This window comes from Pinus tabuliformis, chromosome 8, assembly GCF_031772625.1.
Source record: "Pinus tabuliformis cultivar Carrire ecotype Pingquan chromosome 8, CPIR1, whole genome shotgun sequence".
Lineage (NCBI taxonomy): Eukaryota > Viridiplantae > Streptophyta > Pinopsida > Pinales > Pinaceae > Pinus > Pinus tabuliformis.
In genome coordinates, this window is record NC_142294.1 from 1,108,482,924 (window position 1) to 1,108,509,155 (window position 26,232).

Genomic DNA, 26,232 nt, shown 5'->3' on the forward strand with positions numbered 1-26,232 from the left:
AGTCCGATGTGGTGAGACCAACTCTATGACATGCTTGTGATGGTGAAGGTGGTGAGCTGATGCCAAGCTTGGTCATTTGTGATGGTGTGCATGCACCTCATGGCGACATCTTGCTGAAGCGAACCCTTTCCTCCATTACAACCGGTGCATTGGTTCGTCCCCTTCATCCAACTCGTGTGCTAACATGCACATGGTCTTCTTGGGTATGGTTGAACCAGAAACATACTGATGCATAGTGTCTGTGTTGATCTTCAAGTGTGTGATGGTGGTCATGCACATCAACTTGCCGAAGTACCCATTCGGCTCCAGTTGGACTTGCTTCTTGTCTTCGCCTTGGTGAGTGTGTTGAATGGGTTGGATTGCATGCGTGCGCACAATGACATGCATGTTGCTGAATCCCTTGCATGTGATCAACCACATTGTTCACCATGTTTGCTCCATGTTATTTGTTGGGATAGATCTTTAACTTGTCCAGGTGGAGTTTCATCCATGAGCGCACGTTGCGCCCACTGTTGTTCCTGATCCTATTGCAACTCATTCATCTGTTTGTGTAGCCCCATGTTCTTCTTGAGTTGATGCTTCAACACCTACAAATCTTTCTTTGTTACATATTCTTCCTTCGCGTGATATTCATGTCGTGTCGTCACTCCATAGCCAGTGTCTCCAAATTTGCTTTGATCACCAATGGACCTAATTGAGCTTGCAACCTTGTTCCGCCTCCATGTTCTCAACAACCCTCCTCTTGCATTCTTTGCATTTGGTATGTTTTCTTCAGCTGCTGTTCATGATGCTGCTCACTGTGATGCTGCCACTTGATGTCTTTGCCTACGAACAACTTGATGTCTTCGTGAGTAGGTAAGCTCATAGACAATTGATCGACTGCATCCCCAAGTGTGCTTTGAACGATGTCCTCATCTCTTCTCTCTTGGAAACCATTGTACCTGTACTGCTGAGAGGTAGATGAACACTTGCGATACCTGGAGATATGGCAACACTCATAGCAAGCAATCTGTCAGTTGAAAACTGAAATGAACATGAGAACTGACTTGCAACATACCTGGGTGAACGATCATGAAGGTTGCGCACTTTCAGCCGGGAGGTCGGGAGACTGATTCCCAAGATTGCTCAAGGCACAGTTTGGGCTACTGGGAGACTGGCTGACTGATGGAATTGCGCAATGCACAGTCCAGTCTAGCTGTTGACTATTGAGATTGCACAATGCGCAGTTCCAGCTCGGAAGGATTGCTGGCCTAGGGACAGATCTGCACAATTTCTTGGGCCAAGTAGCCACTGTCCTCTAGAAATTCGTAAAACAGTCCTGGAGGCTAGAGTCGGGAAGGAATGCGAAAATCTGGAGAGGAAGGTGAGCCTTCCTTTCCTAGATTACACAATGCAGCCTTGATGAAGGAAGATCTTGGGCCAAGGTTGGCCCGACGATGGGCGACTGAAAGCATGTAAGTTAGTGAATGCATGGTGACACTAAGTGATAGTAGAAGTGATTGAAAATGCATGAAAAACATGAATGAAAGATTCAACAAACAGATCAACATGCATATGGGTGAGGCAGTTCACCGGTTTGGTGAATGCCCGTGCAAAATAGTTTCATGCATGCGACAACAGTGACATAGCAACGAAAACTGAAACATAGCTAGGACAAGATAGTATATATGCAAATGACAGCAAGCGTTCAAATGCATCAAGCAAATAGTAATCTTACAAGTGAAAACACAAAAAGCGACAGAAATGCAGCAAAAGGCATGGGAAGCGAGCTTACCCCAAGATAGCTGAGTTGAATGTGCTGACTGCTCCTAGATGTGATGTGGGATGTCAGAGCTACAAGTTTGGTGTGAGGGATGAGCTCTGCAATGTCCAGTTGATGCTTTTTGATAACATCGAAGTTGTGACGCGCATGCCACGAATCTAGGGGAAGCAACACTTGGTGGGAGGTTTTGAAATTTCTCCTTGCATGTAACCTCCAAATGATAAACATAGATCCCTGAAACAAGGGATGTCTTTTCATGTTGCCTTGGGAGAAACAACCCATGCATGAAAGTTTGTTTTCTCAGTCCTAGAGGGAACCGGTCAACTCAGCTGCACATGCAAGAGACTGCTCAACTGCTGGAGAAAAATTCACATTTCTGGCTAGGAGATGGGCTAGCTGCCGAGGAGATTTACGCAATTTCTAGGCAGAGCAGCTGACTGCTGCCTAGATTTACGCAAATCCTGGGTTGAACAACCTACTGCTGGGAAAATTTCCGCAAATCCTGTTGGGAAGGTTGGCTTGCAGGATTGCACAATCCTAGAGCCAAGCAAGCTGTCAGAGAGGATTGCACAATTTCTGGAGGGAAGGTTGGTTTCCCTCCATAGATGCACAATTTTCAAGGGGAAGCTACTCAGCTTACAGTTGGACCAAGTCTGGGTGAGCAACCTATGAAGGGAAAAGATCAAACTGTGATCGACAGGCTGCCTTTGATCAAGAAAGACACTGAAGCTTGAGGACACGACGAAGCAGGGAAATTTGTTGTGAAGGTTGGTAGGGAGGCTCCAAAACAGGCTAAGGAAAAATTTTGGAGGGTGGTTGTAGCTGCTACAACAATTGGCGACACTCTGGTAGAACTCCAACTCTTTGAATGGACCTTGTTTGTGAAAAGAAAGTCTAACACCTATGGAAGTATTGTTCAACTCTTAGCTCGTCTTGGCTTTGCACTAGCTTGTTTGTAAGATGTAGCATATGCCAGACTCTTGGTCGATTGACACGCATTCCAAGCCAAGGAAACACAGTTGTTTTTGATTGGGGTTGAGGGGTATATAAGTGCACAAGCAGTATAGTTGTCTGAGTCTTAGTTTCATCTCTGGTGTTGCTCCACTGCTAGCAGGCTGAGATAGTACCCCGATGGAGTCACATAGGAACACAAACATGGCTCTACTACCAGCGAGCCTAGTTAGTACCCCGATGGAGTTACTTTCATCACCTTCGTATGTAGGAAGCCTTTCACTTATTTGACCTTATTCATTTTTCATTTTTGAATTTTTTGACTTTTCATTTTTTTCATTTTTTACTATGCATAACACTTATTTATTTCAGAGGCAGAAGAGGGATCTTGAATTATTGAGAGCAGAAGAGGTTATTCCAGCAGAGAAGCAGTTTATTGTCTCTCTGACATTCTTGTTAAGGTTTTCCCCCTGACCTTACTCTACTTGACTGAGCTGACAAGGATTAACCCAAAAACAATTGACTAGAGAAGGTGACACTAATTAGCGCGCAAGTGTTGTGTTTTCACCAAGGTTCACTTTGAATAATACGTATTTTCCTTCGACGTATCATGGAATAAAAGTAACAAGCTCATCATATAGAGGCAAGATGACAGATAACCAAGTAGTGATAACTGTACAAGCCCTCTTGCACTTTACCCAGCTCGTTTCATGAGTCACACATGGTTTCATGCAAACTAACCTACGAATGAAACAAGCGAACAAACTAACAATCAACAAAGAAAAGCAAGAGCAGAAGAAAAAATGAAAGCGAAGCAAGTAAACAAACAAAAAAGCAAACAAACAAGAAAACAAAGCATGTAAGAAAACAAGCATGCAAGCAAACAACTGAAAGCAAACACTACTCCTACTCCTACACTGATGATGCATGGGCTTGATCACGTGAAGTGATACTTCCAATGCAGCCATAGGCGCATTGGTAGACCCATGTTGGTGAAGGCTTGGTCCGTGAGAAACCCAGTTGTCTGGACCAGCAACCAAGAAAGATATAACAATGAAGACAACCACACTGCATGTTTCAAAGTTTCCACGGGGCATATGTGAGTGCATTTGCATGACGGATAGTCCATGGACTTATCGTGGTGCTGTTGACACTATGTTCAACTTTGAAGCATAAACACACTCTTGACTGAGACATGCAAGCAAACAAAAGAAACAAAGATAGCTTGCGTCGCACATGAGTGCTCGCAATGTAAGACTCCTCCAATGCATGAGCACTAGGATAGTGCAGTTCGAGTGGAGGAAGTGTGATTTGTGTGTGAGATGGATCTTCAATGCATGTAGATGAGTGATGAGGAGCCTTGGGTAATTGAACAATTTCATGATCGGGAGTGAAACCAACCTCAGGACAGTGAGGGCCTGACATAACCATCAACTTGCGCTGAAGTGCCTCGACGGTGTGTGGTGTTTCGACTTCATTGACAGATGGATCTTTGTAGACCAGTCGGTTAGACGTATTAACAATGAGTGAATCAACATCGTGATTAGATGATGAGGTGAAGAGATCACGACAACCAAGATCAGAAAATTCAGGATGTTGGTCGGCATCCTCATGATTTGATGAATGATCCAGGTGGATCTTCAGATACAATGGCATGGAAAAGCTCAGAAATCAAAGTGATCAGAATGAATTCAACTCAGGACTAGAGCGTAGATCTCGCCATCCTAATTCCAACGACGTGAACAGTACTTCAATCCGAGTTCAGGTGATGAAGTTATCGCGAAAGGAAGGTTGCTTTGTTCCTTAAGAAAATGAGGATTTTTCCTTTAAAAATGGGTTTAAGCTTTAAAAGGCAAAAATCGCAATCAGAGGATCCATGGAGGTAGACTTAAGAAGGGCGTAGAGAAAACCCCGATCGCCGATCTCCAATTAAATCGGATCGGCGGATCGGAAGGTGATCGGTTCAGAGGAAGGCTATATATATATATATATATATATATATCGGCGATGGTAGGGGCCGACTTGTGATGCGATAGGCAATAAAGCACCGGGGCGATATGTGAGAGGGATGCTGATGCAATTGGCTGACGCTGATGTCGGTGATTGGCGATCGGTGGCCGACCATCCCCGATTAACAGGACTGTTGCACCCTGATATGCCGATTGCGATTTCGGGTAGGACCCGATAAAGAATATATGCCCGATTTGATAAATTTTAGGTCTGGGTAAATGGATATTTTCCAGACTTTAGTGTTTTTTTGGGATTTTTGGGTATTTATCGTTACAATGATAAAGAGGCTATTTTTAAGGGTCAGTTGTGCACGCCGATACTTCTACTCCACTGGCCTGTATTTTGAACCAAGACAACCCCGATTTAAGCGGGATTTGTCCGAAAGACCCAATATAAAAGCCCGATGGTTGGAAAAGTACGGGGAGAGGAATTTGCAGCACGCTGTTTCGTTTGGCAGGAGGCCGATAATGCACTTTGTCTGTTTGGACTAGTTGTAGATGTTTTTAGCCCCTTTCAACGCCATGGACACTTTGGTGCCGCCCACTTCTCCATCTGAGGTCTCCATTTCACAGCCATTTGTCAGAATGGAGGTATAAGCCTCTTGTATGCATTTGATGATTTTAATTCTCTTCTTTTCATGCCATTTAATATAAAGGCCTCCCCATTGTTTGAGTTGGGCCTGGAGACGTAGTCTGAATTGGACGAACTCCGTTATCAATTCTTGGTGTCTTCCTTTTGTGCCTTTTATGTGCTTTCTTCTTCTTTCCTCGTGTGCACATTAAATTTCTTTGTTAAGCTGCAATTTTACACGTGATTCTTTCCATACATCTATAAGTGAAAGTATCCTGGATCAAGTGGTATCAGAGTAGGGCTTTTTAGATGTGAATTGCATGTTTGTATGCTAACAAGAAACAGGATTCAAAGAGGCGAAGGGGAATTAGAACCTTTCGATCCAGAAGCAGGGCGTGCACCTCGAAGAAGAAACATGGCTAAAGATGAAGCTCATCTTGAAGAGGAGCGTAATTTCAGAAAGACCTTCTATTCAATGGCAGAGAATATAATTCAACGGGTTTTAAGGCTGGAGAAAGCAGAAGAGAGGAACCCAGAAGGACAAGGTTCAAAACATGGGAATGGTGGAGAAGAACCCCCTCCTTCTCCTTCCAGGAGTGAAGGTTCTTCTTCCTCTCACCACCATAATCGTAGAAATTCAAAGGATGCATCTAAGAAACCCTTCCTTAAATTAGATGTTAAATTTTATCTTCCTATGTTTAGTGGGGAAAGTAACATAGAGAAAATTAATAGTTGGATTAGGCAGATTGAGGTCTACTGCAGGATTCAACAGATCATGGATGACGAGGCAAAGATCCAGCTGGCCTCTCTACGGTTGAGCAACACCGCTCTCGTATGGTGGGAGATAAAATTGCAGAGCAGTAAGAATGTGGGTAAGCTCTTTTCCTCATGGCCTGATTTCACTTCTGCATTAAAGGAACAATTTTGTCCCTTAAGATAAAAGCAAAAAGATTTGATGAGTTGGCAATATTTAAGGCAAGGCAAAGGGCAGGATGTTCATAGTTTCACAGAAGAATTTAGAAGGAAAGCACTGAGTCTGGGTATTGCACTTGATACAGTGGAAGTTGTAACTAAGTATATTGGTTCATTGCATAGTTATATTAGACTTTCGTTGTTGTTGTTTGAACCAACCACTATTGATTCAACTAGCGTAAAAGAATATCATATTGAGAACAGGGGCAAAAACGAAAGAGATGATTAGTCCAGAAAACCATCGTTCAAACCTCCCAATGGTAAATCCAAAGAAAAATGGAAAGGGAAGGAGAAGAAAACAACAACAGACAAAGAAGGAGAGCGGCGTTATTGCAATCACTGCAAGAAGGAAGGCCACGATGACGATCACTGTTGGAAGAAACACCCAGAAAAGCATCCAAAGGAGTATGGAGGAAAAGGGAAGCAGAAGATAGTGGCAGTGGCACAACAAGGCCTTGGATCGGATTCGGGAGATGAAGTGCTGATCACAGCAGTAGGAACAAAAGGTACTCTTACACCTCATGTTAATTCTGAATCACATGAAAGCACTAGTTCTGTAAATGAGTCCCTTTTGAATGACCGAAAAAGAATTGAACTATTTCATATCAGATTTGTTGTAAATCATACTAAAGTTGAAACTCTGTTTGATACTGGGTCCCAAGCAAACTTAATTTCAAAATCCCTGGTAAAGAAACTCGATTTATAGACAAAACCACACCCAAAACCTTACCCACTGGGATGGATACATGATAAAGCGAAATTGAATGTAACCCAGCAGTGTAAGGTCAAATTTGTGATTATGTCTAAGCTAGTAGACGAAGTAGAATTGGTTGTAATACCATTGGATATCTGTGGCATGGTGTTAGGGAGCCCATACCTGTATGATAGAAAGGCAGTCTTTTTTTGTCATGAAAACAAATATCAAATCACCAAAGATGGGGTAGAATACATAGTAAGGGCTCATTAAAATAAAACCAATGCCAGCCTTGTAAGCGCTGGACAAATGAAAAGACTGGTGAATTCCAGTAAGGGATGCATGCTTATGGTTGTAAGGGAAAAGGAGGCAGAATTCGCTGATGCTTTCTAGGGCTGCGATTGGGAGCATAAACAAGAATTATCTGACTTAATCTCTATTTATGATGAATTTTTTTAGGAGCCAAAGGGATTACCTCTGAAAAGGGAAAACCAACATGAAATCCATCTACAACATGATGCCCCTCTGCCAAATATTGGCATGTACAGGATGTCGGCTATTGAGATGGAGGAAATCAAGAAACAAGTGCAGGAATTGCTAGACCAAGGTGTCATCAGGCCGAGCACCTCTCCATGTGGTTCGCTGATTGTTTTAGTGCCAAAGAAAGACGACACCTGGAGGATGTGCATGGATTACCGCGTGCTCAACAAGATCACAGTGAAAAATCGCTATCCCCTTCCATGCATAGATGATTTATTAGACCAATTAAAGAGTGTTGTTTATTTCACAAAGTTGTATTTGCGTAGTGGCTATCACCAAGTTAGAGTTGCGGAGAAAGACGTGTGGAAAACTGCCTTCAAGACCAAGCAGGGGCTGTTCGAATGGATGGTGATGCCATTCAGGCTTTGCAATGCTCCAACCACTTTTATGAGGGTTATGAATGATATATTTCAGCCTTTCATTGATGAGTTTGTTCTTGTGTATTTAGATGATATACTAGTCTTTAGTAAGAGTTGGGTTGATCATGTGTGTCATGTAAAGAAAGTGCTTGATGTACTGAAAAAAGAAAAACTCTTTGTAAAATTGTCAAAGTGTCAGTTCGGGAAAACCTCTTTGGGTTACCTAGGTCATGTTGTTGGTCATGGTCAGTTAAAGATTGATCCCTCTAAAGTTGAAGAAATTGTAAATTGGCCTAAACCTACTAGTGCAACCGAGGTCCATAGCTTCTAGGTTCAGTCTAGTATTGGAGGAGATTTATTGCTAATTTCTCTGTTATTGCAGCACCTTTGCACACATTAACAAGTGTGAAACAAGTCTTCTAATGGGGAGGAAGACAACAGAAGTCCTTCAAAACATTGAAGGAAAAGATCGGCACCGCGCCAGTCTTAGCCTTACTCGATCTCAAACAACCATTCGAGATTAAAACTGATGCCAACGGTTTTGCCATGGGAGCTGTACTGATGCAACAAAAGAAGCCAATTTGTTACCATTCCGAGAAGTTTTCTCAAGCTGCGATAAACTATCCCACCTATGACAAGGAGCTTTATGCCTTGTTGCAGAGTGTGAAAAAGTGGAAACACTACCTGATTGGCAAGGAGACCATCATCCATACAGATCACTAGCCCTTGCAGTACCTTCAGTCACAAACCAAGTTGCAAAAATCTCGTCATTTTAGGTGGATGGGATTTCTTCAACAGTTTCATTTGGTAATAAAGAATAAGAAGGGCACTAGCAATAAAGTGGCCGACATGCTATCTCGCCCTCCTATTTTTGCTTATGTTATTTTGCATAATGCTTCGTTATCTTTTGAGAGTTATGCTGAACAATATGCTAACAATGATGACTCTAAGGAGGTTTATGAAAAACTAATGCATGGTTCACAGGTGGAAAAATATCACTTGCAGGGGAAATTTTTGTATCACCTTGGTAAATTGTGTATTCCCATAGGGGAAAGAGTACATGTAATTCGAGAGGCCCACACCTCTCTTATGTCTGGACACTTTGGTGTCGAAAAGACTTTATGTCATGTACAAAGATTTTGTTTTGGCCTCATATGAAAAATATTTTGACTCGCTATGTAAAGGGTTGTGCGATGTGTTTTGTTTCAAAGCCCTCTCATAGAAAACTTGGGCTCTACACACCACTCCCTATTCCGAGTTGTCCATGGGAAAGTGTGTCAATGGACTTTGTAGGAGGTTTACCTTTGTCTAGGAAGAGTCACGACTATTTATATGTTGTCGTTGACCGTTTCAGCAAGATGTGTATTCTTATGCCTTGTAAAAAGTAGATTAATGTAGAGCAATCTACTTCTCTTTTCTTTCAGCATGTTTGGGTCCACTTTGGATTACCCACATCAATTGTGTCAGATCGGGACTCTCGCTTTCTTGGAGAGTTTTGGACCAGCTTATGGAGGATGATGGACACCAAATTGAAAAGAAGCATGGCATTTCACCCGTAGACTGATGGACAAACAGAGGTTGTAAACCGTACTGTGGTACACTTATTACGAGGCTATTGTGGGAAACATCCCAAGTTGTGGGATGAACATCTCCCATATGTACAACATTCCTACAACCGAGCAGTGCATTCATCTACACAACATTCACCATTTGAGACATGTTTTGGTTACCTGCCAAAGGACCCTTTTGATATGGCCTTTGTAAGGGAAGATGGCTCCAATGGACGTAATGATAGGGACAAAGCTCAGCAGTTCATTCAGCGAATCCAATTGATTCACCAAGCAGTGCAAGAGTAGTTGGAGAAAAGTCAAGCCCGTTACAAGGCTCGACATGATAAACACCGAGTCGACCATCAATTCCAAGTGGGCGACAAAGTGTGGTTCCACATTAGCAAAGACAGGATGAAGGGGGAAGGAAAGAGTTACGACCAATCCGGTATGGACCATTCACCATTTTTGAGAAAATTGGGAACAATGCCTTTCGTCTTGATTTGCCGATATATATGCAGATGTACTCAATAGTGAATGTGGAGAACCTAAAGCTGTATGAATCACCTTTGATCATGGACACTGATGAGGTGGGCACAGTTCCTACAGTCGATGATTTTGCACCAGAATATCTCAATGAGTTGCCCGAAGACATCATCCTCGATAGAAGAACTAGGAATTCACGGTGAGGAGATGTAGAATACCTTCAAGTTGGTTTCAAGGGAATGCACCCCAGCAAGGCCAGATGGCTAGAGAAAGAGAAAGTGCGGGAACAATTCCATCACTTTCCAATTGACTAATGAAAGCTTTTGGCAGTCCAAAAACTCAATGGGGAGGATTGATCCAGGTGGATCTTCAGATATAATGGCATGGAAAAGCTCAGAAATCAAAGTGCTCAGAATGAAGTCAACTCAGGACTAGAGAATAGATCTTGTCATCCTGATTCCAACGACGTGAACGATACTTCAATCCGAGTCCGGATGATGAAGTTATCACGAAAGGAAGGTTGCTTTGTTCCTTAAGAAAATGAGGATTTTTCCTTTAAAAATGGGTTTAAGCCTTAAAAGGCAAAAAATGGCAATCAGAGGATCCATAGAGGCAGACTTAAGAAGGGCACAGAGAAAACCCCGATTGCCGATCTCCAATTAAATCGGATGCGCGGATCGAAAGGATATCAGGTCGGAGCAAGGTTATATATATATATATATATATATATCGGCGATGGAAGGGGCCGACTTGTGATGTGATTAGCGATAAAGCACCAGGGCGATATGTGAGCAGATTGCCAACGCGATTGGCCGACGCTGATATTAGCGACCGACGATCGGCGGCCGACCATCCTCGATTAATAGGACTATTGCACCCCGATATGCCGATTGTGATATCAGGCAGGACCCGATAAAGAATATATACCCGATTTGATAAATTTTAAGTCCGGGTTGCCAGATTTTAGTGTTTTTTTCGGGATTTTGGGGTATTTATCATTACAATGATAAAGAGTCTATTTTTAAGGGTCGATTGTGCCTGCAAATCCTTCTACTCCACCGACCTTTATTTTGAACCAAGACAGCCCCAATTTAAGTGGGATCTGTCCGAAAGACCTAATATAAAAGCCCGATGGTTGGAAAAGCATGGGGAGGGGAATTTGCAACACGTTGTTTCGTTTGGCAGGAGGCCGATAATGCACTTTGTCTGTTTTGGATCAGTTGTAGATGTTTTTAACCCCTTTCAACACCACAGATTCTTTGGTGCTGCCCACTTCTCCATCCGAGGTCTCCATTTCACAACCATTTGTCAGAATGGATGTATAAGCCTCTTGCATGCATTTGATGATTGTAATTCTCCTCTTTTCATGCCATTTAATATAAAGGCCTCCCCATTGTTTGAGCTGGGCCTGGAGACGTAGACTGAATTGGACGAACTCCTTTATCAAGTCTTGCTGTCTTCTTTTTGTGCTTTATGTGCTTTCTTCTTCTTTCCTTGTGTGCACATTAAATTTCTTTGTTAAGCTGCAATTTTACATGTGATTCTTTCCGTACATCTATAAGCGAAAGTATCTTGGATCAATGAATCACACAGAGGGGTAGATGATAAGGAAGGATGTTCACCCTCTGCATTTCCGGAAAGAGTAGATGAAGGATCAAGTGGATTTTCAATGAATGATTGGTACTCTCCGTTGTTGGATGATGGGCTAACATACGGTGTTTCCTACAAAATATCAACAATGAGTGCATCCATAGATGAAGATACACATGAAAAATCATGAATGACAGGTTCACCAACGATGTTAGGAAAGAATGGAGGGGGCTCGGATGGAAGGGAGTCATCCTTCGTCGAGTGTTGATGCTCAAGCTCCCACACATACTCTTCATGAATGACAAGACATGTTGGATGTGCAACACCAACTCTGTTAGTGGGTTGTTCCTCATTCACAACAAGTGAAGAGTCTGGAATGGACAAACACAAGACAACATCATCCGGAGGAACACCTGAGTGCGAAGAGGGAGGTCGAAGAAAAGAATTCATATGAGAACTTGAATTACTCACAACCAAATATGTGTGAAAATCGAGTGGAGTGATGTTGGGGGAGTGTGAAGGATGAACAGGTGTGTGAGCATGATCCTCAACATCACTGGGTAATGGTGGAGCTGCTGAATGAGAGGGAGGCGGATAGTTAGTTGAGACAATGCCAACTCCCACATGAGATTGTGCAGTTCCATCAATGAAGAATGTTGAGCGAGGCTTTATATGAAGCTTCCTCTTAGGACGGGCAGATTTCTTAAGGCAATACTAGAACTGGTCCCAAAGATAAGCAAATTTAATCTGGCTCTTCAGAGCTTGAAATTGCAAATCACGGAAGTGTTGCCAAAAATCAATAATGGATTCATGCGGAGCCCTCCGTTGATGTAACAGTTACCAGTCAAGATAGTCTGGATCAAAATGATAGAATGTGTCTTCAATGAGATCACAAAAGTGCTGAAATAAGTGCACGGTGTCAGCTAGTAAGCTGAGCACCCAATTAAATGGAGATTTGTAAAATGTGTATGCAAGCAGCAAACCGACCTATTCATTAGAAAACTCATCTTCCTCATAAACCATGAAAATAAAGTTATATAAGTGCTCAGGCCAGGCCACATCACCTTCACCATCATATGTGTGAGTGGATAAGAGATCGAAAAGCTCCATGAGATGGAGAAATGTTCATGATTCGAAAAACACCTCGGGGGAAGAAGAGTGCAAGACTCCATGAAAGATATGAAAAGGTTCAAAATTTGATGAGAGGACACAGCTTGTCATCAGGCCCTCCTTCTGGCACTAGAAATGTTGATGATGTTGGACCCACCAACATGTCAAGGGGATATCCCCAGTAAGAAGTCCCAATTAGACCTTAAACCGTTTGGCGTAGGAGTCCCAATAGTCGGTCATAAGGTAATGCCTTGACCGTGATGTCACACAACGGAAAGTAAGATAACTCTTTCAGTAGCAAGGGTGTGGCTGATGGAGAGAGTTAAGAAATGTGTACAAGAGGTTCCAACACTTCGAAGGGAGAGGAAGGTGAAGATGAGTTCCAAGTTGAAAGGGATGAGTCCCAACTTGGCTAGGAACACAACACACAAAGGACATGCACAACTTCTGGTGGAGCAGTCCACTCGGATGTGGTAGTCACAACATACAAGGTAAGATAACACGAAAAACACTCACAGATAATTCCAAGATGAGTGTGATGGTTGATATAGAAAGGCTCATGAGAAAGGTCTATTTGATTTCCGACAGAGCAGTCAACATGGACAGTGACAACATTAATAACACATGCAACACATTAACAATAAGATTCATATAGTTGAATACAAATAAGTTCATACACAAGTATGTAAGTTAAACAACATATATCATGAAGGCAACCAGAACAATCCAACTACAATAACACCATATGCATGAAAATGTGTTGGCTCTTATTATATAGAAAAGTGTAAGTCAAAATCATACAATACATCCATGTAAACCTGCTAGCCCCAGTAGTGGAACATTACAACCACATCCGCCTGCTCCTCCAAAGAGATGTACTAGCTCTATGCATTGGAGAAGCCAAAGCGCGTTACAATACTGTCCAATCCTTCTTCAAGATAGTCTTAGTAGAAGCTTGGATGAACAAAAGCCTATACAATGAGTTATGAGGGACTATTTATAACAAAGGGTGGGGTGGCCCTTGAAATTCCCCTTTGTGACAGTTCAACTACCCTCATGCCTCTTCACCTACTCTATGACTGTTACGTCCAACCATGGACACTTGACTTACACTTGACATGACTCAACGTTACAATGCACATGCACTCATGTGAGACAACATGGCATGAGTAAGCCAAGCAAGACATCACTAACGTGCGGTCTGCTGTGGTGAAACCAAATCTATGACATGCTTGTGATGGTGAAGGTGGTGAGATGATGCCAAGATTGGTCATCTGTGATGGTGTGCATTTACCTCATGGTGACATCTTGCTGAGGCGAACTCTTGCCTCCATTGCAACTGGTGCATTGGTTTGGCACCTTCATCCAACTCATCTGCTAACATGCGCATGGTCTTCTTGGATATGGTTGAACCAAAAACACATTGATGCATAGTGTCCATGCTGATCTTCAAGTGTGTGATGGTGGTCATGTGCATCAACTTGCTGAAGTACCCGTTCGGCTCTAATTTGACTTGCTTCTTATCTTCGCCTTGGTGAGTGTGTTAAATGGGTTGGATTGCATGCATTCACACAATGACATGCATGTTGTTGAATCCCTTGCATGTGATCAAGCACACTTATCATGATGTCTTCTCTATGCTAGATGTTGGGATAGATCTTTAACTTTTCTGGGTTTAGTTTCATCTATGAAAGCACGTTTCACCCACTGTTGTTCCTGATCCTACTGCAACTCATTCGTCTGTCTACGCAACTTCATGTTCTTCCTGAGTCGTTGCTTCAACACCTTCAACTCCTTCTTTGTTACATCTTTTTCCTTCATGCGATCTTCATGTCGCATCATCACTCCATATCTAGAGTCTCCAAAGTTGCTTTGATCATCAATGGACCTGCTTGAGCTTGCAACCTTGTTCCGCCTTCATGTTGACAACAACCCTCCTCTTGCATTCGTTGCATTTAGTATGCTGTCTTTAGCTGCTGTTCATGATGCTGCTCGATGTGATCCTGCTACTTGATGTCCTTGTCTATGAACATCTTGATGTATTTGTGAGTAGGCAAGCTCATAGACACTTGATTGACTGCATCCCCAAGCGTTCTCTGAATGGTGTCCTCGTCTCTGCTCTCTTGGAAACCATTATACCTATATTGCTGAGAGGCAGATGAACACTTATGATACCTCTAGACATGGCAACACCCATAGCAAGCAATCTGCCAGTCGAAAACCAAAATGAACATGAGAACTAAATTGTAACATACCTAGGTGAATGATCATGAAGGTTGCTCACTTTCGGTCGCGAGGTCGGGAAACCAACACCCAAGACTTCTCAAGGCATTGTCTGGGCTGCTGGGAGACTGGTTGACTGCTAGAACTACGCAATGCATAGTCTAGTCTAGCTGCTGACTGTTGGGATTGTGCAATGCACAATTATAGCTGGGAAGGACTGCTATCCTGGGGACAGATCTGCGTAATTTCTTGGGCCAAGCAGCCACTGTTCTCCAGAAATGTGAAAAATAATCCTAGAGGTCAGTGCTGGGCAGGAATGCACAAATCTGGAGAGGAAGGTGAGCCTTCCTTTTCCAGATTGGACAATGCAGCCTTGGTGAAGGCAGAGCTTGGGCCAAGGTTGGCCCGACTCGCCGACAGGCGACTGAAAGCAAGTAAGTCAATGAGTGCATGACAACACTAAGTGATAGCATAAGTGATTGATAGTGCATGCAAAACATGAATTAAAGATTCAACAAACAGATCAACATGCATTTGGGTGAGTCAGTTTGTCGGTTGGGCAAACGTCCGTGCAAAACAATTTCATGCATGAGACAACAATGAGATAACAACGAAAATTGAAACAGAGCTAGGAGAAGCTAGTATATATGTAAATGATAGAAAATTTTCAAAGAAATCAATCAAACAATACTCCTACAAGCGAAAACATGAAAAGTGACAGAAATGATGCACAAGGCATGGGAAGCAGGCTTACCCCAAGACAACTGAGTTGAATGTGTTGACTTCTCTTACATGTGATGTGGGATGTCAGAGCTTTAAGGTTGATGTGAGGGATGAGATCTGCAACATTTGGTTGATGAGTTTTGATAACATCAAGGTTGTGATGCGCATGCCACGAATCTAGGGGAAGCGACACTTGGTGGGAGGTTTCAGAATTGATCCTCTCATGTAACCTCTAACTGCTAAACATAGATCCCTAAAACAAGTGATGCCTTTGCATGCTGCCTTGGGAGAAACGACCCATTCATGCAAGTCTGTTTTTCTCTGTCCCGAAGGGAACCGGTCAACTCAGCTGCACATGCAAGAGACAGCTCGACTGCTGGAGAAAAATGCGCATTTCTGGCTGGGAGTTGGGTTGACTGCCTAGGAGATTTACACAATTTCTAGGCAGAGCAGCTGACTGTTGCCGATATTTGCGCAAATCCTGGGCTAAACAACCTGCTGATGGGAAAATTTGCGCAAATCCTATTGGGAAGGTTGGCTAGCAAGATTGGCAATCCTGGAGCTCAGCAGGCTGTCAGAGAGGATTGCACAATTTATGGAGGGAAGGCTGGTTGCCCTCCATAAATGTGCAACTTTCAAGGGGAAGCTGCTCAGCCTACAACTGGACCAAGTTCGGGTGAGCAGCCAGTGAAGGGAAAAGATCAAACTGTGATCGACAGGTTGCCTTTGATCAAGAAAGACACCGAAGCTTGAGGACTTGATGAAGAAAGGAAAATTGCTATGAAGGTTGGTGGGGAGGCTCCAAAACAGGTTAAGGAAAAATTTTGGAGGGTGGTTGTAGCCACTACAATAGGCCTCGAAATTTTAATTAAAAAGTTAGTTTCACATGATACATAGTGCTCTGTGTCAATAATAAGGATGACAACATATAAAGCAATTTCTTGCAGAGTATACCACTACATATTGTTGAATTGCTGAAATACCCAATGGAGAGACCCTTAATATTGCTTCCAAAGAGGGACGAAAACTTATTTATTAAGCTCGGTATGGATCTAAAGGGCACAATGAAACATAGTTTGACATTTTATAATATAGTAAATATAATTAACAAAATAGTTCAAATCAGAACATGATAGTTTGGTTATATTTGTAGTTTATGCATAGATAATTTACATTGATATATTTTAAAGGACACTAAAGTGTAGTTGCTTATAGGTCCACATTAGAAATATTGCATTTAAGTAAAATATATAGTTGGTCATTACTTCAACCACTATTCATTTCAACAATGGGAAACCTTATTATGGAATTAAATAAGTTATAATTTATTTTTGTGATGTAATATAAGCCACCATAAAATATCTCTAAATACTTAGTTGGAAAGTGCCTCTCCAAGCAACTATTTTTAACCTTTTATTATTTATTAATTGAGTCCACAAGAAAATTTTTACTAACATCTACACCACTACAACATCTCCCTCATACCTTTTCGCTTTCAAATTTATTTTAAAATGTTATAAATTAAAATTAAAATTAAAATAAAATATTTTGATTTTGAAATGAGTTATGATTTTTGGGCAACTGGTATTGATAACCTTTTATTATTTATTAATTGAGTCCACAAGAAAATTTTTACTAACATCTACACCACTACAACATCTCCCTCATACCTTTTAGCTTTCAAATTTAATTTAAAATGTTATAAATTAAAATTAAAATAAAATATTTATAAAATATTTTTATTTTGAAATGAGTTATGATTTTTGGGCAACTGGTATTGATAAGTCATGGTACTGGCCCATGGTATTGTAACAAAGTCTATTTATAAGTTAATAATATCCATAGTAAAATGGGGGTGAATATTTATTGTTAAGAATCTTGTTATATTGTAAGTACTAAATCTTGATTTAAAAAATATTTTGATTTTGAAATGAGTTATGGTTTTTTGGCATGTGGTATTGATAAGTCATGGTATTAGCGCATGCTATTGTAAGAAATCCTCATTAGAAGTTAATACTAGCATTTGCACCACATGTTGCAAAGGAAATGCCATAAGGCAATGGCATAAGAAACAATAGCATAGAAGAAAGAAGTCAAAATTTTATGCAATTTTGTTTCTTTATTGGTATTTGCTTTTTATCATATGTTATGTTTAACGGAGATTACAATGGAATAAGAAACAAAAGCATACAATAAAGAAGTCAAAATTTTATGCAATTTTGTTTCTTCACTGGTGTTTCCTTTTTATCATATGTTATGTTTTCACGGAGATTCCAACATCCTCTTCCACACCAAGACATCCTCTTCAGCTCCCATGCTCATATGGATCACATTGTAAGTGTCCCATGCTCATATGGATCACATTGTAAGTGTTTTCATTGTTAACTGGTGTTTTTTTAAGGGGTTGTTAAATTTTTGATGGTTCATATTGAAAGGCAACTATAGCTCAATCTTTTCAAATGTGTAGAAAGCTCCATGGCAATTAAAATTACAGTTTGAATGTTATTCACTTGAAATATGCAACTATACCTCAATCTTTTCGAATGTGTAGAAAGCTCCATGGAAATTAAAATTAAAATTTGAATGCTATTCACTTGAAATATGGTAGCAGACTCATCCTAGATATTGACATGTTTATGTGTAGAGCTTGACATATTTTAATTGTGTGTGCTTTCTTTTAAACAATTTGGCAATTTGTCATAGTGCATATTTCTCTTTGGCCTCAATGTTACTATGAGAATTTTTCGATGGATAATCAGTCAAATATCATAATTTGAATAATGGATCAATTGGTTTTAACATCCAAATTCCTTTCACAAGTCAATCAAGCATATAAAAAGAAATAATGTTGTGGGTTCCTTTCACAAGTCAAGACTGAGCATATAAAAAAGAAATAATGATGTGGGTTCCTTTCACAACTCAAGATCATCGCTAAACTATGCTCTAATATGGGGAATTGAAGTGCAAATTAGATGGGTAGTTGGTAAAAATTGATATTTTTATGCAAAGTAATATTTAAAAATTTCTAATTTATATTTTAACTTCAAGTAATAATTCATTTTTTCCCACTATGCTCTAATATGGGGAATTGAAGGGCAAATTAGATGGGTAGTCAACCATATATAGAATTTCTTTGTAATGCACATAGAAATTAAATGCCATTATTTAATAAACTAAAATAATGAACATTTCACAAGTGAAGACATCGCTAAACTATGCTCTAATATGGGGAATTGAAGTGCAAATTAGATGGGTAGTCAACCATATATAAAATTTCATACAAATATTAACCCTTAAAATTTCCATATTTATAAAATTTGAGAATGATCACATTTTAGTATATTTTTATATTTCTGTATTTAAAAAAAAATTAACTCAAATTATTTTTTATTGATATTAATGTCATATTTGATTTAATTTAATATTTTTTAAATATTATTTGAATATTTATGAAAAGTTTGAACGAGGAAGTAAAAACCCTACTTAAAAAATAAATAAATTTAAATACAATACTTTTACCCTTTTTTATCATAGTCCGATTTGTGTACACACAAATAGAATATTATAATCCTAAGAAATTATTATTACCATAATCCAACACTGCTAATCGATTTATTCATATCAAAATCAATTGTCATAAACATACAATGTGACCTTAGCATACATTAAACATTAATGTGTTGTTCTCGTTTTCTTTGGGAAACACACAACCTTTATTCTCCTTATACGGTGTATCCTTGGTATTCAATTCGCCTTTAAGACATGGGTTTGTTTTCTTCGAGCTGGAGGCCCACATGGCTTGAATTTGGGCTTCCATCTGTGACCCCTGCTACCATCTTCACATGGCACACCATACCAGTTGCAGATTCTGCTTACGTTGGTGGTCTCGCTCAGTACGTGGCCTGAACAGGCTGTCCGACGCTTGGAGTTCCCACTCAGATCGACGGTGTGGAGATCATCCCACGATCTAACGATGGGGTTCGGTTCAGGGTTTACCTCTTCATCATTTGGCAAAGGGTTTGAACTCATTTCGCTTGCACAGCTCTTCCACGGAGCTTGCTCTGGTTCGGCTCTTCCTACAATTTTCAGGTAAGAGGGTTCGTTGTTCCCAGCGTCATGTTAATGCTCTGTTTAGAGGCTATAATTTGCTCATGTTTTTGCCCATTTCTGACAGAACAGTGCTTAAACTATTTATCTTCTTGGTTTCATACCTTCGCAGGTTGTTCTGCTAGCTGCTGGTTACTTCGAGAGAGGGATGCGGCCTCGGCCTTATCCGGGTAAGCTCCTGTTCTAAAGCGGTGATTGCCTAACAGTTGAGGTTCTTGGTTCGGGCCTGAAACCTGCACTCTCGTGGTTTCTTATTTTGAAAGCTTCCCACACACTGGGCATCCTAGGGTTTTGGGTTTAAGCTCCAGATGTTTCTTTTTCTTTACTGCATGCTCCAGAAGTGGCGGAATCTCCGGTATGTCTAACACTTGTTAAGTTTAATACCTCATGTAATATTTATTGGCAGAGTTCGCAATTGTAATATTTAATAGCAGAGTTCGCATTAGTATTTAATTTGACTGTAAATCAAACTCAATCTGGTGCGATTTTGGTAATGCATGCGCGCCCAAGTTCTCTTTTTTTGGATTACAGAGTTTATAAATATATTCAGCTGTGTTGTTACTCCAAATTTGTCTCGTGTTGGACTATTCCTATGTTTTTCTGCTTCTCTAGCCTTAAGCAATTGTGTTTCTCGTGTGATTCAATAATTCGTGCATCCAGTGGTGTTCACGCTTTCCCCTCTGCGGATGTTTTTATTTAGGTTCCGGGAGAAATCCCTTGGCTTCTCTTTCTTCCACACATGTTTGTATGGTTGACATTTCCAAAATGTCAAAGTAATTTCTGGAAGGTGCAGGGTTTAAGATTTCCTCCGAAAGGGGTTTCCCTCTATTACCATGTTTTTGAAAAGTCTTTGTTCTCTGCTCAAGCCCTCCAGAAGAAATAAGCGAGGGATTGTTACCCACTGTAAGTTCTGGTTTGTCAGGGAAATTAGAGGTTAGAGGTCATCTCCAAGAACCAATTCGGATTCCTTCAGGGTGAGGAACGCGGCGAAACCGAGGTTAAAATTGTCTGCTAAAGTTTTTCTCGCTGCAGCGCTTACATGCAAACATAGTTCTATTTGAATCTGAGTATTATTCCTCTTTTCTTGATTAGCAAGACTATTTGCTCAATGAGAAAAATTTCAAGGGTTTGCTATATATTACTGAGTGTTTTTCTTCCATTCTTCTGTATGATAATTTCCTTCTATCGACTTGTTTTTCCATCGTTACGATTTTTTTTTTCTTTTTTTTTTGTAATTATGAAATCGATGTTTTCTATCTCTAAATAATCCTCTGGTTCTATTTTTAAATGGTTAGCAGCTGTAACTTCTGTCAGGAGATTTTTGGTTATTTACACAGTCAATTATAAATGTTATTTAACCGTAGATTCTGATAAAGATTTCATCTTAGACAATATAAATGCTATTTAACACAAATAAAGTCTAGGATAGAGAGACAGTGAGGCACCATACTTATCCCGTTTACAACAGTCTTGATAATCTTGAAATCTCTTAGACTCAGGGTCGCGTATTCAATTTGCTTAGGGCTCGTTTCTACGCATGGATATCCCTTTATTGGTGTATCACTATCCTTAATAAAGACAACTGTTGCTAAAAAGTACATCATGTCCACAATAGTGTACCAGATTACAAGGAAAAGATTGTAGACGGTCATGATCAAAGGCCGCACATTCAATATTCTCCGGCTTTCGCCGTTAATCGACCTTGTGTTAGATTTTGGAGTTTTGCATGGGATTGTGGGAAGGGATTGAGGATCAATGACCTTTCTAGTACAGGCCAAGAAAAGTGACATGAGAGACATTCTGTCCCCTAAAGAATGATGTATTCTAAAGACGGTGCTGGACTCTGCATCCTCTGATCTAACACATAGAAAATGAATCTGCCAGAGTGGCCTGAAGGGATCTAGGGGAGGGGCTGTTGCCAAATTAGCTACATATTTCTTCACAAAATCCAGACTGCAATTGTCGGTCGGCTCGATAAACGAGACTATAACATGATCAAAAATATTGACATGGACATGCTACCATTTCAAAACCCCGCTTTTGTCTTCCTTCTGCAATCATATAAATAATCAGTTACATGTTAGCCTTAAGAAAATACTAGACACAACGCGCATGTAAGCGCATGTAAGCCATAAAAAATTATTTTTTGGCTGTGTATTTCGGCCATTTCGCTCCTTCTTCAAGGATCCATAATATTCTAGATCAATAATTATTCTGGAACCAATGACCAAAAAAAGCACTAAAATTTTATAGTTTAGGATGAACCCACAGTCATTTTTTGCTATTTTAACAAATACAGTCTCATTTCAAGTTTAATCTACATGATTATTCAATGATAATGTTATAATTGAATTAAAAACATGGTTTCATTTGAAGTCACAAACACCATAATCAACATCAAAACCCCAAATTTAAGCACACAAAGAGGATAAACAAATTGAGGATAGAGGCCTTATTTTGAATGCTACAATGGTTGTCTAAAAATGGAGAATTGAGTAGAGTTATGGAGCGAAGAGACAGAGAGTAAGTGTTGAGAAGAATTAAGCAGAAGAATCGGTGTGGGGGAGATAGATAAAAGGTAATGTACATACATATGGAGGAATCCTTGAGCATGTTCACATTGCTTTCAAATGCATCTAGCACTAAACATATAGAAGGAATATTACTTGATGGTTTCACCCACATGCTGTAAATAGGGCATAGCGAGAGGAAATGGTCAATGGGAGGAGCATCGAGATCAAATAGTGAAATGGGAAAAAACTTAGGATATGAAAAATGTGTTATACATTGATAGAAATATAATGTGAATTCATTGTTTTTACCTTATAGTAAGTGTTATGGTTAGATCAATCATTTGTTCAATCCTACAATGTCATCCACATGCAAAAAGGTTATGTGTTTGAATCCACTATGTAAGAAAGTGCAAGAAATATTAGTGCCTACAAAAAAAAACATGTATTGTGAAGACCAGGTCTTCTATGGGAATAGTTCTTCCACAATGGGTGATTCCTCCAGAAAAACACAATAGTGAGTGATTCAAAGTTCAATTGATCAAAAGAGTGGCTCCGATACCACTGTTAGAACATATACGAAATGTGAGAACCAATTAGATAAGCCTGTGATGTATGATACTCATAAATGGATTTATTTATGATCCTTTATTTCACCTTCCAAGAGGTCCCTCAGAATCCTCATGACTCTTCACATTCTAGACTTTTGATGCTCATTTTCAAGAGAATAAAACATTTACCATAATCCCTAAGGATTAGGTTTCCAACAACTTCAAATAAGCAAGTGATGTAAATGATAAAACATCTTCTTTTAATTTTCTTTATGACCTTGGTTTTAGAGTAATTTCCTAGGAAGGTAAGAACAAGTCATTATTGCGCTTTCTACTACTAGGAAAAGTATAGAGGTGTAATTTTTGATAGTAATAAAGTATTTTTAAATCATATGGATGCTAGTGAGTTTGAAATACCATAATATCAATCCACTATTTTAAAATGTGATAAAGGGTTATTTAGTTGGTTAATAAACCTAGTTTCCATTTGTTAACCCATGAAATTGCAATGCTCGATTTCAACACTACATACATATAAAAACTATGAATGACAATGTCATGGCAGTGGCACATAAACCTCATAGAAATTTATTTTAGTGTTATTCTTCTCTCTAGCTCTATAATTTTTTTTTTTTCACTTAGAATATTTTTAGTACCATGCAAAAATTCCTTTCTTTCTCACTAATAATTCATGAACCATGGTAGAAGCCCATTAAACTCCCAATTACATTATATGTGGTGATTTAGAGCTAAGAAATTTCTAGTGATAGGATCCTACCTTAACCCTCTCAATGAGGATACTCTAGTGATGTATAATGGCACCTTCCTTGGATAATGTCCACCAAATAGTTATTTAATAGTAACTCATTGTAAAATGGGCCTTGTTTATTAATAAGGCTCAAATTATTTAGTAGGTCCTCTTTATCATTAGACCACAGGTAGTCAATATTCTCTTTCGTTAGCTATATATTCAATAGAAGGATATGTAATATTTTTCCAGGGCTTGCTATTATATTTGGTGCTCTTTTGTAGGAGGTTGCTCCACTTCAAGAGTCAAGTGTATATAGTTCTCTATTTTGTAATATCATTAACACAAGAGATATTTCTCAAGGGTTATTTATTTTCTCATGTTATTTTGTTTTTGTTTTTGTTTTGTTTTGTTTTTTTTTTTTTTTTTTTTAATTTCTTTGAATTTATGCAAGCCAACACATCACAAGTGGTTTCATATTTTTTCTTGGGGAAAAAGGATTTTTTTTCTTTTCTTTTTGTACATTTTTTATAGGAAAAAGAGGATGACAAAATTCAAGTAGATTTATGACACTTTCTATGCATACTTTAAAGAAATAGACATGTATATGAGTTTATCTAAAAAAATACCCAATTTTAGGGGAGATTTTCCAGAATGGAGATATCACTAATTTGAAATCATCCTTTTATCTTTTTTTTTAACAAACGACAATCGTGTGCTTTGTGTATTACGTATATTTTGATAGAATGCATAGGTTTTAGTGAAATTAGTGCTAGTAGATCCAATGAAGCTATGAAATTTCATAAGTAGAGTCATAATACCCAATCTGAGAAAGATATTATAAGGTATGATCATTTTACATGTTCAACTTCAAACTCTATCATGAAAAGTAAGTTTCTAGTGATTATAGGATTTTTTCTTCGGTCAAGGTTATAATTTTTGAAACTTTTTAGAAATGTGTTTCAAGGTCTTTAAAAACACATTTACCTGTCATTTAGTAAGTAAAACTATAGTTAGAGAATAATAGACATAATAAATACAAGTAGAATCACATTATTGGGACCCTTGTAACACCCGTTGGAACCCCTTCAAGTAGTACTTGTTTGTAGAATCTCACTTCCATGTACCCTTAGAAATATAGGAACTGCCCTAGGCGTACTTGAAACCATCTTTAGATAAACTAATTGGCCATATTTTTTATATAAGACAGTAAGAACAATACTTAGTGTGATCACTATCTAGTACTTGGGTAATTGGGTAGCATAACTAAGGGCATGACTGAGCCTTGTTAGTTAGATCTCTAAGATATTGGGACGAGTATTATTATTGGACCTTGCATGTACATCAAATATCTATAAGATTTAACACTCCCTTGTCCTCAAGACCTAGTAAATTTCCTTAATGAACTCATCCATGGTGGAGCCCTATAAGTCATCTCATACCAACACCATACAATATCACCTCCCACTTTATTATCGATAGCATCAACACCCTTAAAGAATAGATTTAAGAAATTCAAAATACCATAAAATTTTGGAATCAAAATCTGGATGAGAAGATGGATGAAAAAAGTCAGCAAACCTTAGTAAGCTTGGAAAAGATGTTGGCTAAGAAGTTGATGCTTAGAGAAGCTCAAGATATATTATAAGAAGGATTGTGGAATGCATAGCGTATTAAGGTACACCAAGAATAAATTTATAATTAAAGACTATTTTTCCACCAACAACATTCTTTAGATTCTCACGACTATAGGCCAATGGATAATAACATATGGCAATGTTTTTCCAACTTGGAGCTAAAAAGGTTTCATGGTTCTAACCCTTTAGCATGGGTCGCCTAATTCAAATATTACTTCTCCCTCCATGGAATTATTGATGACATGATGAAAATTACGTCAGGAAGCATGGGTCTTGTATCTCAATCTTGAATTATGGTAGTGGTGCAAAGGCACAACAATACCTATGTGTAGGTTATATTTCCTAGAATTGATTTGTGTTTTGAAAGAGATACTTATTTTTGCTATTCTATGCTTATCTTGAAGTCTCAACATTATGGGGGGAATCTCATCTTGGGGTCTTAGTATTGTGGGAGCTACATAGTTCGATGATTATGGGGGTAAATTTTTATCTCACCCATCATATTGATGATTTTAAAAATTAAGTAAACATCATTAGTGGTGTGCATATTTTAAAATGGTTAGTATTTGATAGTTAAACAAATAAAATATGGGTAAATACCCATCAAATTTAACCCATGTCCACCAATCACAGTTGGCCACGCATTTACACCTAATTACATGGTGGCCCTCTAATTATGCCAATTATATTTCATGTAGAAATGGATCCCAAGGAGCTAGCATGTCAATAGGGACTTGAACCCAAGTGGGGAGGATAATAGTGACTCCTTCCAAAATTTTAATTTAATTATCAATAATTAATAGATGGATGGTCTATATTTAACTTCTATGGAGTATACATGGAATATTTTTAGTAGTATTCACGATAGATAGTTGAGATTTATTTTGAAGGTAGTTATACCCGTTCTCTTTTTCAATTTTGAATTAAAAAATATTATTGTGAAACAAGTCATGATTTTTTGGGGCATATGTTATTGATAAGCCATAGTATTGTAACAAAGCCTATTTATAGGTTAATAATCTCCATGATAAAGTGGGAGTGGCTCTCCATGGTTAAAAATATTGTTACATATTTTTTTAGATGTATATAAATTTAACTCAAAAATTGATTCTTTTATAATAATAATAATTTAGAACAAAATT